The 16,247-nt window shown below is 37.7% G+C and overlaps 2 protein-coding genes and 1 pseudogene across 3 annotated transcripts in view; 2 read left to right on the forward strand and 1 right to left on the reverse strand.

Annotated features, from left to right (window-relative positions):
* TRIM37 (tripartite motif containing 37) overlaps nucleotides 1–16,247 on the forward strand; it is a 246,306-nt gene that overhangs the window by 162,688 nt on the left and 67,371 nt on the right. The gene's annotated exons all lie outside the window — the stretch shown is intronic.
* PPM1E (protein phosphatase, Mg2+/Mn2+ dependent 1E) overlaps nucleotides 1–16,247 on the reverse strand; it is a 128,565-nt gene that overhangs the window by 32,519 nt on the left and 79,799 nt on the right. The window lies entirely within an intron of this gene.
* Nucleotides 10,625–11,434, forward strand: LOC308635484 (protein KTI12 homolog; annotated as a pseudogene). Its single transcript has 2 exons — nucleotides 10,625–10,778; nucleotides 11,061–11,434. The product of its transcript is annotated as a protein KTI12 homolog (transcript).

Genomic DNA, 16,247 nt, shown 5'->3' on the forward strand with positions numbered 1-16,247 from the left:
TTTCCCATGTCCCTTATTATGTTTTTCAGAAGGGTCTCTTCTTCTTTTGCATTTCTAATATGCCATTTATTTCACTGGCAATTTGATTTTTCTCTTCCATTTATTTCATGAACTCTATTGGCTAACACTTTGTCTTCTGTACCAAATCTTTCTTGATCTATCTCTGCCTAGTGTTTTGGTTTTATTCAAGACTATGTTTTATTATATCTTGCATCAGTTGTTTTTCATCTTCAATTACCTTTTATTTTCATTTTGATCTTTTCAACTATTTTTATATAAATCTCTTGCTGTTTCCTTTATAATAATTAATCATCTGTTCTTCCTGGACCAGCTATTTATAAGAGATTGTATCAAAGAGTTATTTTCTTCTTGGCTTCTCCCAGCCAACAAATATTGGCAACTACAAAGCTGTTTCCAGTGAAGGGTTTCTTTCCTCACAATGCCTTTTTTTTTTTTTAAGTTGTCAAGGGACATTTATTTATTTATTTATATGTGATGCTGAGATTTCAACCCAGGCCTCACATATGCTAGGCAAGTACTATACCACTAAGCTACAACCGCAGCCCTCACAATGCCTTTTTAAATATGGTATATATCCAGTTCCTCATTCAGCTGTTTCTCTCTACATTCTCCTTAGTACCAAGCTAGCTAATAAGAAGCACCTGCTAGTAGTCTCGGAATAGTTCTAAAATCATAGCACCTTATTTGGAGAATACACTCCATTAGCTTTTAGTGAGATCTGCAGATGTAGGCATTCTGTCTCACTTCTACATACCTATTTGGCCTTTGTTTTCTTTGGCAGCCCTTACTCAGTTTTGCCATTTGGTGTTGCTCTTTTTTTTTAGTTGTAGATGGACATAATACTAGTTGTTTTTTTTTTTTTTTTAACGTGGTGCTGGGGATCAAACCCAGTGTCTCACATGTATTGGGCAAGCATCTACTACTGAGCCACAACCCCAGCCCTAGCTGGCATTAGTCTTATTGAAGATAACAATAATGTTGCATTTATTTTCCTCCATTTTTCTTTCTGGTAATTTCTGAGAAAAGCAGACCGTGTCATTGTTAACTCTAATATTGAAAAACATGTACTGAGGCACTCCCCCCGCCTGCTTCCCGTTTTTTAAACTGGATTTTTATGGATTTAACTGCCTTTAAAAAAATTATTTTTATTTATTTTTTATTTTTATGTAGTGTTGAGGACCGAACCATGCGCCTGGCATGTGCTAGGCTAGCGGTCTACGGCTGAGCCACAGCCCCAGCTTTAACTGCCTTTTATAGAGACAATGATAATTACTCTTTTTTTCTCTGTTCCCTGGACTAGGGATTGGCCCCAGAGGTGCCTTGCCACTGAGCCACACCCACAATCCATTTTTAAATTTTTTGTTTTTTATTTTGAGACAGGGTCTTGCTAAATTATTGAGGCTGACCTCAAATACATGATCCTCCCCAATTGCTGGGATTACAGGCATGTGCCACCATGCCTGGGATAATTACCCTGATAATACAAAGACATGTGCATCTTGATTCTTGAGTATAGAAAATAAGTAAAAATGATACTTTGTTAAAGGAGTGCATATTCAGTGAATTGAATCAAATACATTCAACTATGAAGCATAGGGAAAAGAGTAACTCAGGAAGAAAAACTGATATGTGAGGGGGTCAATAATGCCAAACAAATTCCATGCTATTTAATTTGTGCTATGACCTTGTAGTAGTCATTTTGTTCTCAGATTCTTCTCTGTAAACCTAGAAACCTTTAATTCCTGTTCATGTGTTTTGGATGGGATTTAGAGATCTTAAGTATAAATAACTGAGAAATATAGAGAACTAATATCAAATCAATCAAAATTTATGAAGAATTTATAATTACCTTCCATTTTTCTTCTTGCCCTCTATAAATTATTCAAATAAGGCTAAGGAAGGCTAAATTCAGGCAAAGTCTATAGCAGATTGTAGATTACTGCTTTTTAGTCTGTACATGTGCACAAAACCAACTGCATTCACCATAATTTAAATAAATCACTGTAAAGGAAGTGTGATTTATTTGCCTATCTTATTCACACAGGGCTTATGGTCTTTCTCTCTCTCTCTCTCTCTCTCTTTTTTTTTTTTTTTTTTTGATGGGGGGAGGTCCCAGGAATTAAATCAAGGTGTACTTGGGTACATCCCCACTCCTTTTAATTTTTTGTTTTGAGACAAGGTCTTGCTAAATTGCTGAGACTGGCCTCAAATTTAAGATCCTCCTGCCTCAGTCTCCCAAATTGTTGGGATTATAAGTGTGCATACTGCACCTGGCTACAATTGGTCTTTTAAATACCTGATTGTTATAAATTATAATAGAACCTCAAGAAAATTTGCAGAACAGAGGTAGGAGGAAGAATTTCTGATACAGAAAATAATGACAGCTGGACCTGATGGCACATACTTGTAATCCTAGCAATTCAAGATGCTGAGGCAGGAGGATCACAGGTTCAAGGCCAGCCTCAGCAACCTACTGAGGCCCTAAGCAACTTAGCGAAACCCTGTCTCAAAATAAAAAATAAAGAGGGCTGGGGATGTAGCTCAGTGGTAAAATGCTCTTGGGTTCAACACCCAGTCCAAAAAGAAAGAAAAAGAATGATAATTTATCCCACTTTTAAGATTTCCTAAAGCAAACACAATTTTAAATGATGAATTAATATTAAACAAACTAATTTCCCAATGATATATATAATGTTAACATAACAAAAAGATGTAACATAAAGAAACCAACTAATGATTCATGTTAGTTGTATCATCATGTTTGGTGGAACTTACATTCCACCAAAAACATAATAAGTGACTTTCAGAAGTTATTTTGCTTTTCTTCAAAAGCTTACTTTGCTTCTTGAGTAAATAAGGAAGGAACTGCTTTTGAGGGTATCAAATGCAGTTTCCCCCTTCTCAGTACTCTATCATGAAAATATTCAAATGTACAGAAAAGTTAAAATAACTTTACAGTGAATATTCATATATCCATCACAGATTCTGTCATTAATACTTTGCTATACGTCTATCCATTAATCTATCAATACATCTTATTTTCCACACATGTTAAAGCAACTTACTGATGTCAGTATACTTTCTCCAAAGTACATACTTCAGTATGTATATCACAAACTAGAATTCAGTATTTGTTTACAAATATTAGTAAAATTTATGCATATAAAAATATACAGCTCTCATATGTACACTTACCATTTTTTTACATTCACCAAATTTTGATAAATGCATATGCCTATGAAATTCAAAGATACTCTACCAAGATACATGATATGATTATTTTACAGCATTCCCCAAACTCATTTCCACTCAATCCTCTCTATCAGTCTCCCACTTTTCTCATTTTTTCCACCATTGGTTAGTTGTGTCTCTTTCTGAACTTTTATATGAATAAATTCATATAGGGCTAGGTATGTAGCTCAGCAGTAGAGCACTTGCCTAGCATGCATGAGGCCTTGGGTTTGACACCCATTACCACATTCATACATACATACATACATACATAGACTTTTATAACAAGCATTCTTATCATTAATAGTTCATTTTTTTCATTGCTGAATAGTTTTCCATCTCATTAATGTATTACAGTTTATTCTCCTGTGGGACCTGTGGGCTGTATTCAGTTTTTTGCTATGATGAATAAAGTTGCTATAAACATTCCTGTATGACTCATTTTTGTAGAAATGTTTTCATTTCTTTGGGTAAACATCTAGAAGTGGAATTGCTGAGTCACAGAGTAGGTGTATATTTCATTTTATAAGAAATTGCCAGAGAGGATGAGGCAGGAGGATTGCAAATTCGAAGTTAACTTCAGCAACTTAGCAAGTCCCTAAGTAACTTGGGGAGACCCCGTCTCTAAATAAAAAATAAAAAAAGGACTGGGGATATGGCTCGATGGTTAAGTGCCCCTGGGTTTGATCCCCATGAAGGAAGGAAGGAAGGAAGGAAGGAAGGAAGGAAGGGTGGGAGGGAGGGAAGGAGGGAGAGAAGGAGAGGGAGAAGGGAGGAAGGCGGGGGAGGGAAAGAAAAGAAAAGAAAAGAAAAGAAAAAGAAAGAAACTGCCAGACCCTTTTCCAAATTGACTGTACCATTTGTATATGCTTGAGAATACTGGTTGTTCCACATATTCACCAGTATTTGGTATTGTTGGTCATTTTTAGTTTTAGCAATTCTGGAGAGTGTAGACTAGTATCTTGATGTGATCTTAATTTGATCTTTTTAAGAAATGGAGAACTGGTAGTAAGTCAATGGTAGAGTCCTTGCCTAGCATGCACGAAGTCCTAGATTTAATCCCTAGGGGCTAGAGGGCAGACACACAAAAACAAAAATCAAATAGTCCTGATAATAGTATAAGAATGCTTCTACTCTGAATAGTAAAGTTTTCCATAGTGAGACGGTTTCTTGTTTTTGGTATTATCTGCCAGACAAATCAATTCTACTTTAAAAATAAAACACATTTTTAAGCAACAATCTTTTTTTTCCCCTGTATTTTATGGACATGGTCATATAAATTTGATATTTCTAGTAGGTAGAAAATAAATATCACACACTAATACTAATAAACAATACCCTAATAATATGAAGTTTAAAGCAGAAATATTCATGTATATTTGTTTGTTTTAGTACTTGGGATTAAATTCAGGAGCACTTTACCACTGAGCTTACCCACCCACCCCCCGCCCCCCTTTTTATTTTTTTGTTTGGAGACAGTATCTCACTAAATTGCTGGGGCTGGCCTTGAATTTGCAATCCTCCTGCCTCAGCCTGTGAGTTGCTGGATTTAAAGGTATGCATCTTATGCCCAGCTTATGCTAAAACGGTAGAAGATAGAATAGATGATACCAAAAGAAATTCAGGTAGTCATATTTGAGGAAAATCTGATATTAAGAAAAATGTTAGCTAATTGTACTTACCAATAGCAACATACATCAACAAATGTCACAGAATTATAAATCTGTATAACACATTAAATAAGCAGATTATCATAGGATTTATGGAGAAGACTCCAGACATAATAGAAACTAAAAAATATGTACACCTAAAATTGTTCCACCAAAAGATATACTGTTTTCATCAGTGTAGTCTTACCCTCATACTTAATATGAACTTCCTATAAAAAAGAATGGCCCTTATATTTTTTTTTCATATACACATGGACTATATTTTTCAAGAAAGTTATATTCACGGTAAGTTAATAGAAAAGGCCCCAAATCACCTTCAGGAATTTCAACTTTTATTTACTTAGCACAGCAAACACTACCATACTAGCTTAAAAATAAAAACTTAGGCCCCAGAAAAGTTTTAACTAAAAAATGTATTCCTAGTCAGGCATAATGGCACATACCTGTAATTGTAGTGACGCAGGAGACTAAGGCAGGAGATCCCAAGTTTAAGGCCAGCAACTAAGTGAGACCCTATCTCAAAATTAAAAAAAAAAAAAATTAAAAAGTGTTGGAGACGCAGCACAGTGGTAAAGTGCCCTTGGGTTCAATCCACATACCAAAAAAAAAAAAAAAAAAAGGAAAGAAAAAAGAATATATTACTCTATTATAGTTGAATTGTATGCCCTCAAAAATTTTAAATGATGTCCTACATGCTAGTAGCTCAAAATGTCAGAATGTCTTTAGAGAGGTATATAAATTAAAATTAGGTCATTGAATATTTGTGTCCCCCCAAAGGTTCTTGTGTAGAGAACTTGGTTCCCAGGCTAGTAGTATTGGAAAATGGTGTGGTCTAAAGGGAGGTCCTTAGGTCATGGGGGAATGCCCTTGAAAGGCATTACAGAGCTCCTAGCTCTCTCTGCTTCCTGGCTCAAGATGTAACTGCTTGTTCCAACACACTCCCACCATTGACACCTACCATTCACTATTAGGACTTCATCAGAAAATGAGCTGATGCAAGTGTCATGCCTTTGAACCTCCAAAACTGTGAGCTAAATAAACCTCTCCTCTTTATATAGTGCACTGCTTCTGTTATTTCATTGTAGTTACACCTCAGAAGAAAACAATTTTATGACACCTTGTCTACCACGCGGCCTGCGCAGTGGTTTCATTAATGAGGTTCTGGCATTAAGTTAGTTAGAAGAGATCAAAATAAAACACACAGACAGTACCTTATTTTATATTGCTAGGTCCGAGACGGCTCGCCTCCCTGGTCCCCGCCTCAAGCCGCCCAGCAGGGCAGTGAGGATTACTCTGGGCTAGCAGGAGAGAGAGAGCGAACACGCCGCCGGGGAGTAGCCTTTTATTTGGGGGGACAAGAGATTCAGGGGAGAATTCCATCCAATGAAGGTTGAGGGGGGGCTGTACTCCAAGGTCAGGGTCAGTGATTGGGTCTCCAGGGTCAGTGGTCACGCACACCCCCACACGGATGGGCTCTCTCATCAGGAAAGGGTCGGGATAACTCCGACACAGCCAGAGTGCCTCAGGCCCTTAACGGGAGTCACCCAATCATGTGTCAGAATGGCTCCCCACAACCTTGATCCAGATTTATAGTTTATACAACTATGAGAAAATAAATGTTATTTAAGCCACAAAGTCTATGGTACTTTGTTATAACTGCCCTAACAAACTAATATTGTAAAATAATAAAGGTATAGGTTATTTATACTAAAAATATGGTATTTATCAAAAATTTTTCTTTGTTCCAGACTAATTTTTTTAGCGTCTTGGCCTTCACTCATTTTAATGGCAGTTCTACTAGGAATTTAATATGATGCCAGGTATGATGGCAAATGCCTATAATCTTAGCAACTCTGATAGCCTCAGCAACTTAGTGAAATCCTAAATCAAAATTAAAAAAAAAAGAGTAAAGTTTGGGGGGTGTAAACTTGGTAAGAGCAACCCTGGGGGTTCACTCAAAAAAAAAAAAAAAAAGGAAATCAATGTGAAGGCAAGAACTATTCACAATTCTAAAGTACTGACCTAAGACTCAAGCAAACATGTCTTTTAATCATTCATCCATCCATGAAGTATGGAATTACACTACTCTCATCATTCCTGTCCATTATCCTGTCCATTATCTCTGTATCTATGTTCTACACATTGAACTTTTGCTACTAATCAAACTATAAAATGATTTTTCAAAGTATAACCTTGATAAATGAGGTATGTGAGAGACTTCTAAAGATAGATAAACATCACACAATGTTAAACCAAAATTTAAATTAATTTATTTGAGGTGCTGCTGTTATAGTAACAAAGGCACCTGATGTATCTATTTTGGGGAAACTGGGAACAGTGAAGAAACTGCATCAAAAGACAGCATAATTTTTTTTAAAAGATAGCCACAGAAGGTGAAAAGACTGAAAATGCTGTTTAGCTAAGTTTAAAAGTCAGTAATACATTTTCTACAATGTAAAAATGAATATATTTAAAAGCAAAACTATTTATTACAAGTACATATTCTGACAGATCTCAATAAAGTTAATAAAACTAAACTGTGAATTAAAAAGAAACAGTCTCTGAAATGAATATCAGTCAACACATTTTTTAAATCACGAATTTTGTTTCTCATGTTATTAATAACTTGTTTTAAGTATACATTTATTTTATATGAGCTTATGCAATTTGCCTATAGTTAATTCAATTAGAAAAATGAGATTATTTTAATTAATGCAAACATATTAGATCTGAAGTTGTACAAACTGTCATAAAATGGTAATTTTTTTAAAACCCTCTTGTCCTAAAATCTCAAGCTACTCTTCAATTAAATAGAAATGGTAGTTTATCAGAAGGTGAACACACATATACAAAATAATCTGGCAGCACCACACAATTAATTGGTGCGATTTCTAAGGGTATTATGTTAAGTATGCTTTTTTATTATAGCCACACATATACAAACACATGTTTTAAATTATCCAAGTAACAAGCATATAGTTAAACACCAAAAAATAGAAAACACGGGTTTTGTGTAGAGAACTTGGTTCCCAGGCTAGTAGTATTGGACAATGCATACCTGTAGTCCCAGCAATTTGGGAGTCTGAGGCAGGAGGATCTCCAGTTCCAGGCCAGCCTTGGCAAATTAGCAAGATCCTGTCTCAAAATATAAAAGGACTAGGAGCTGGACACGATGGCACATGACTATAATCCCGGCAACGTGGGAGGCTGGGGCAGGAGGATCAAGAGTTCAAAGCCAACCTCAGCAACATAACAAGGTGCTAGGCAACTCAGCAAGACCCTGTCTCTAAATAAAAAATATAAAAAAGGGCTGGCATGTAGTTCCTCTTGCCTCAGCCTCACCAGCCTCTGGAATTACAGGCCTGTGCCACTATTCCTGGCTTCATATACTGTTGATGAGAATGTAAATTAATGAAATAATTTTGAAGAGAAATTTGATATATCTAATACTTTGTAAATACTCTTATCTTTCAACATTGAAATTTATCCTATTTATGTAGTTTATATAATAAAAGTATCCCCAAATATAAATTTAAAGATTTCATTGCAACAACAAAACAGAAATAATCTAAATGTCAATAGGGCACTGGTTAAATATAATGGAATACAATTCAGCCACTAAAAATAATAAGGTTAGGAGACTGGGGCTGTAGCTCAGTGGTAGAGTACTTGCCTTACATGCATGAGACTCTGGGTTGGATTCTCAGCACCACATAAAAATAAATGACTAAAATAAAGATACTGTGTCCATCTACAACTAAAAAAATAAATAATAATAATAGTAAGGCTAGCACTAGGTAATGAGATTGATCAAATCATGCTATGTGCATGTGTGAATTTGGCATAATGAACCCCATTATTATGTACAATTATAATGTACCATTTTTTCTATATTACTTGAATTTCTAACCTGGAAACCTAACAGTTTTTATTATATAAGCTATTTACAAGTCTTAGGTGACATACTGGCTAGGATTGAAATTTTATCCTTTGAGAATCAATCCAGTCATGCCCTATATTTCAGTCATTATAAGAAGCCATTGTCTCCTAGGTAATTCCTTATATTATGGTCTCTCATCTCTCTTAAATCTATACATACCTTAAACTGATCCAGACTCATATCCCTCCTCCCAACCAACCCTTCCCCTATACTTTCTGAACTCAAGCAAGTCATCAGCCAGTCCCCTATCCTCAGCCTCTTTGAGCATTTTATTCCATTCACCTCCTTACATTAACGGATCCTTGATTCCCTTGAAGATACCATTTTTCTTGGAGCCCTCTCAGGCAGTGCCAGATCATCTGGTCTTAAGGTAGATCAGGTATCTTCCTCATACCTTGCTGCCACCTACATATTAGTGTCCCACCTGTCTCCCTAAAATTTCTCTAACCCGCTATTGGGCTAACTCATTCACTAGTACAATTAGTCTTCAGCAGCTCTCCACACACACTCTCATTATTTGAATATTTGAACACCTACCTTACTATTACTCCCTCTACCACAACTCTTCCCCCCATCCCCACCCCTAGTATTGGGGATTGAACCCAGGGCACTTTACCGCTGAGCTACATCCCCAGCTTTTTTAAATTTTTTGAGACACAGTGTGACTAAGTTACTTAGGACCTTGCTAAATTGCTGAGACTGGCCTCCAACTTGTGATCTTCCTTCCTCTCCTCAGACTCTCAAATCACTGGGGTTACTGGAGTATGCTATTGTGCCCAGCACACTACAACTCTTAAAAAGTTTTGGTTATTTCAATATCTCCACAGGTGATTCTTCCAACACTCTGACATCTGTTTCTTGACTTCCTCATCTCCAGTGATTTAGTCCTCTACCTCAGTTTAATTACCCAAGCCTATAATCATCTCCTAGGCTATATCATTACTAATAACTAAACTACCTTTATAAACTAGACTTCCTCTCAGCAAGCACAAAAGTCTACTAAAAAATGGATTAATGGGGCTGGGGATGTGGCTCAAGCGGTAGTGCGCTCGCCTGGCATGTGTGCGGCCCGGGTTGGATCCTCAGCACCACATACAGACAAAGATGTTGTGTCCGCCGAAAACTAAAAAATAAATATTAAAAAAAAAATTCTCTCTCTCTCTCTCTCTCTCTCTCTCTCTCTCTCTCTCTCCTCTCTCACTCTCTCTTTAAAAAAAATGGATTAATGTCCTAGGAATTAGACTAAAAATTTTGCTACTAGAAAAAAATAAAAAACATATATGGGTCAACACTCCACCATATAGAGTGGGCATAGACTTTCTCAGTAAGATTTATTTAAGAGTCTCAGGAAATAAAACCAAGAATTAGGGGCTGGGGTTGTAGCTCAACGGTAGAGCGCTCACCTAGTACCTGCGAGGCACTGGGTTCGATCCTCAGCACCACATAAATATAATAAATAAAGATATTGGTCCAACTACAACTAAAAAATAAATACTTTTTTTAAAAACCAAGAATTAATGAAAGGGTTGGCATCAAATAAAAAGCTTCTGCAGAGCAAAGAAAACCAGAGTTTTGGGGAGAGCCTACAGTACGGGGGAAAAAAAATCTTTGCCAATTACTCTTCCGATAAACAAATAACCCGGAAGTTGACCCAGAGCTCCCGGGTAGGATGCCCCTTGAGGTGTTTTGCCGGCTGCTGCACAGATGCTAGAACTGCCGCGCGGAAGAGCACAGCTGCACGCTGCTGGCCCCACCGCAGTCAATGACAGGACGCCACAGTGTGGACCGACACCAGAGTTGCCACAACGTCTTCATCCTGGACTCCCCTAACTACATCAAAACTTCCGCTACGAGTTCTATTGCTTAGCTCGCAGGAAGCGCGCACACTGCTTTGCCTGATTTATTGCTTAAGGCCAGTTGGTGTGAGGACCTCAGGTGACCGGTGGGGAGAAGAACCGCCCGAACGTCAATGTGAGTTGGCTGCAGCGTGCTGAGGAGGGCGGGAAATCTGAGGCTGCAGACAACAGAGCTCTCCACCAACTGGCTTCCATAGTAAAAGGGAGAGCAGAGGTGAGGTACCTAGGGAACTGGAGCTGCAGTGATTCCGGAGTCTGAGAAATCTGTGGAGCATGTGTCCAGAGCCTTTGCCAGGCTCTAACACTGCGCTTTGAGACTCCCAACCCTCCGAGAACTGTTAGGATCAACCGTTGTTTACCGTGGTAGGCTTAGAAGAGGCATTACCTCTGGCAGAGATCCAGGCTCCCCCGCCACATCCGTCTACACAATCCCAGCCCCTTGCTTCTGGCAGGCAGCTTTTTACACCAGTTGGATCAAGTCACAAGCCAGGTGTTGGCCAGGCTGATGGAAGCACAGAAGAGCACTGTGCCTGGGAACTTAGTAACAACACTTACAGGCACAAGAGCACTTAAGGTTCACTAGGGCCTTGATGGTGGCAGAACTGAGCCGCCTCCGTCGACAGTTTATTTCCTACGCTAAAATGTATCCTAACAATGAGAACCTGCATCACCTGGCCAATATGTTTATTCAGCATTTGGGTCAGAGCTTGCACTAATCAGAGCGATAGGGGGAATCCATGGTCTGCAGAACGAGTTGATGTATTGCTGGAGCTGCTGAATTGGACTGATTTGTCCACACTTTCCTGACTGCCTCTGTGCCAGGCCCTAAGTCTACAATGTAAGTTTGAGACTAGAGAGAATAGGGAACTAGCCTGGAGGATCCTGGCAAATTTCTCCAGAGGAGAGAGCTCAAGTGGACAGGGATTGCTTAGATTGGATTCTACTTAATATATCACACACCATTGATTTTCCTCATCTGAACAGTGGGTGAAGAGACTGAATGGATAAGAATGGTTTTTAAACTGTTGTGAACAGAATCTGAAGATGACACAGTACTGGACTCAGACTGGCCAGTTTTTCTTACCACAAACCTTTTCTAGTACTGTACCTAATTTTTGCTAGTAGTCTTTATCCTGGGACTGAGTTCACTGTTAAACCCACTTAATGGGTAAATAAACTGAGCAGACATTTCTCAAAAGAAGAAATACATATTGCCAACAAATATACAATATCTTTAGCAATCAGGGAAATGCTAATCAAAACTATAGTGTGAGGCTGGGCTTGGTGGCACACACCTGAAATCCCAGCAACTTGGGATGCTGAGGCAGGAGGATCTCAAGTTGGAGGCAATTTAGTGAAATCATGTCTTAAAAAAAAAAAAAACTTGGGGACTGGGGTTGTGGCTCAGTGGTAGAGCACTTGCCTAGCATGTGTGAGGCACTGGGTTCAAGTCTCAGCACCATATATAAATAAATAAAATAAAGGTCCATCAACAACTAAAAAAAAAAGAATTTAAAAAAAAATTTTGTTTTTAAAAACGACCAGGGATGTAGCTTGGTGGTGAATCACCCCGAGTTCAATCCCCAGTACTGAAAACAAACTAACTACACTGAGACTTCATTTCATTCCAGTTAGAATGGTAAACTTAAGAATAAAAATCAGAACAAATATGGTAAGGATGTGGGGAAAAAGAAGCATTTACGTGCTGTTGCTGGAATTATAAGTTAGTACAGCCACTAGGGAAATCAGCATGGTGGTCCCTCAAAAGAGTCACCAAATGATCCAGCTATGCCATTCCTCAGTAATTATCCAAAAGAACTAAAGTCAGCATACTATAGTAATACATGCATAACTATGTTTACAGTAGTGTAATTCACAATAGCCAAGTTATGAAACCAGCCTGGGTGCTCTTCAACGGATGAGTAGCTAGCAAAAATGTGCTATGCATATACGATGGAGTTTAATGCAGCCATGAAGAGGAACAAAATTGTGTCATTTGCAGGTAAATGGATAGAACAGGAGAACATCATGCTAAATGAAATAAGCCAGACTCAGAAAGTCAAGGGTGGTATGTTTTCTCCCATATGTAGAAGATTAAAAAGGGGGGCCCAGGAAACTGGGTTATGGCTCAGTGGTAGAATGCTTGCCTAGCATGTATGAGGCCCTGGGTTCGATCCTCAGCACCATATACAAATAAATAAAATAAAGGTATTTGTGTCCACTTACAACTAAAAAAAAAGTATTTTAAAAAAGATAATGGCTAAATCTGTATCTTTAAATGCATCTGAATAATGGTTCTCATTATTCAGTATTTTCAAAACCTGTATTTTAAAAGTACATACTACAGTCAAAAGCTATTTTAGGGAAAAAAAGGGAAAAAGCTATTTTAGGGAGTTTATGGTAGGTAGAGATCATAAGTTAAACATTAAAATAATCAGAATTGAGGGGCTGAGGCTGCTGCTCAGTGACAGCACTTGCCTAGCATGTATGGGGCACTGGGTTTGATCCTTACCACCATATAAAAATAAACAAACAAACAAAAAAAGGCTTCTGTCCATCTACAACTATTAAAAAAAAATTTAAGAAAGAATCAGAATTGAGACAGTGTAGCATTATATCTAGGCTTATATAAAACAGGATTTTTTTTCTACTTGAGATAAGTTCCAGTAATCTAAGAATTCTCTAAGTGATACAGGAATTCTACTGGTTAAATAGTTCAGTTTTTGGAGGAACTATTTTTAAATAAGCCTTAAATATACACCAAATCTCCAAAACAGTTGGCAGCTTCAAAAAAACTTAATTACCATCTTGTTATTTTAACTATCCAAGGAAACCAATCCAGTAACTACCATGGTACTTATTACCTGCTGTGAGCACAGTCAAGTGGATTCCCCACTGTTAGATTCAGAAAAATAAACAAGAAGAAGAAGAAAAGAAATAGGAATGCAGATAGGGAAAGTAATAAAAAATAGCAAGCAGGGACAAAATGAGAATCTCAAGTCTGGCTTTTGATACTGAGAAAGAAATTATTTTCAGGAATTCTATGGAAAATATCTAGGAAAATACTTTCATTCATTGTGGTAAAATGAAATTCAAACTAGGATTGTACAATTTATTGCAATTTTCTGTAAATGCTATTTCATAGGAACCAGAGAAAAAAATTACATTTTGATTGTGAAAAGGCTGATGGGATCAGTAAATGAGAAATAACAAATAATGGGTCCTAAAACATTTTTTATGCAGGAAAAATTACAACAGAACAAAATGTGTATTATCATAATGAGAAGAAGAAATAGATGATAGAAGACACTATAGCAAGATTCACAATCATTTTACTTTCTAGTTATAGCTTTCCTCTGAATTCATCATAAAATTGATCCTGTGCTGGTTAGGTTAAATCAAGAATAGTAGCATCAAGCTGCCTGAATCTGATTACAGAGACCTATTATCTATTTCAAAATGGGTTTTGAAAGATATCTCCTTAAAGGAAGTGCTGACTTATAACCTTAACCACAGCAACACATCTGGGCATTGCCTTAGGAAAAACTGTCACAGAGTACAAATAGAAAAAAATAGGAGAATATATACTATTTTTAAAAGTGCTATAATCCTTTAGCTGGGAAAGCAAACAAATAAATAGATAGCAAACAACACAACAATTATAATAGTAATAAACTCTAGGCCTCGCCAGAAAAAAAAGTCAACACATTAGGAGGTGTGGTTTTTGATTTCCAATGAAAAAGACAGATTTTACAATTACTGAAGGAATCTCTGTTAACTAGTTAAGTAGTGGTGTGTAAAAATATATTTGTATGGTAATTGATATTTATGAAGGGTCTTCACAGATGTTATTTCAGATAGCCTTATCAAATCCTATGAAGTAGATATGGAACTCATCTAGACAACTTTGAATGTGCAGGTTAGAATTCTCTCCATAGCATCCCTAACATCTGATTAGTTAGCTTCCATTATAATTTCTTTAGTGACAGAGAACTGAAAGTAAAGGCTTATCAAGAATGATCAAGGGGGGCTGAGGCTATTGCTCAGTGATAAAGTGCTTGACTTGCATGTGTGAGGCACTGGGTTCAATCCTCAGCACCACATAAAAATAAATAAAGATACTGAGTATTCATCTACAACTAAATAAATATTTAAAAAGAAAAAAAAGAATGATCAAGGGGCTGGGCTTGTGGCTCAGTGGTACCAAGCTTGCCTAGCATGGGTGAGGCACTGGGTTCCATCATAAGCACCACATAAAAATAAATGAATGTATTGTGTCCACCTTCAACTAAAAAATAAATATTAAAAAAAAGAATGATCAAGGCTTAAGTGATTAAATAGGACCAGAAAGAAATTGAAATAAACAGGATTAGGAAAACAGAGCAATAGAAAACTCTGCCTTTATTGGCTATTATGTTGTTTACTTAAAATTTATTGTGTGCTAGACATTGTCTTTATTTATATGATCTTTTAAAAATCTTATAATAATGATAAGACCAGTTCACAACTGCTTAATCACTGTTGAGAGCCACAGCCAAAGGGGCCCCAGCAAACTTCCAGCTGCCAGCAAACTTCCAGCTGCCGGCTGATTGGCTCACAGCAGCCCCAGCAACATCTAGCTGATTGGCTCCTCTGCGGTGATGTTCATTGGGCTGTTTCCCTGCCCTTCAGACTGCCAGCTGATGATTGGCTCACAGCGGCCCCAGCAACATCTAGCTGATTGGCTCCTCTGCGGTGATGTTCATTGGGCTGTTTCCCTGCCCTTCAGACTGCCAGCTGATGATTGGCTCACAGCGGCCCCAGCAACATCTAGCTGATTGGCTCCTCCACAGAGCTGCTCATTGGGGGACTTCTTTGGCTCCGCCCACGCGACCCAGCCAATCAGCCTCAAGAACAGGAGGATTGTGGGAGGTGGTGAGGGTTGTGTGGGGGTGAGAGGCTTGTGGGAAGCCGGTGGTGGCAGTTGGGCTCTGAGGGGTTTTCCCTGAGGAGCTGTTTTGTTTGGCGTTTGTAGTTCTAAAAATAAAGTTAGTTTCTTTTGACAAGTGGCTCCTGAATTGTGCCCAGCCAGACTGCGGCAAATCACTGGGAATATTTTCCTTGAAAGTATTTTTTTTCCAAATCTTTTAACAATCTCTTAAGAATAAGGGGGTGTTGCTCAATGGCAGGGCACTTGCCTGGCATGCATGGGGCCCTAGGGAACCCCAGTACCAAATTAATTAATTAATTTGTTTATTAATTAAATAAAAACTACATAAATGGAGAACCTCTGGGAATACATGTTGAATAACAGGCACAGCTAAAGATAAGGTATGAGATTAATACCATTTTTTTTAAGAGAGAGAGAGAGAGAATTTTTTTTAATATTTATTTTTAGTTATCGATGGACACAACATCTTTGTTTGTATGTGGTGCTGAGGATCGAACCCGGGCCGCACGCATGCCAGGAGAGCAAGCTACCGCTTGAGCCACATCCCCAGCCCTAGATTAATACCATTTTATAAGTGAGAAAATTGAGTTAAAGGATTA

The sequence above is a fragment of the Spermophilus citellus genome (assembly GCF_964194105.1).
Source record: "Spermophilus citellus genome assembly, chromosome: 17".
NCBI lineage: Eukaryota > Metazoa > Chordata > Mammalia > Rodentia > Sciuridae > Spermophilus > Spermophilus citellus.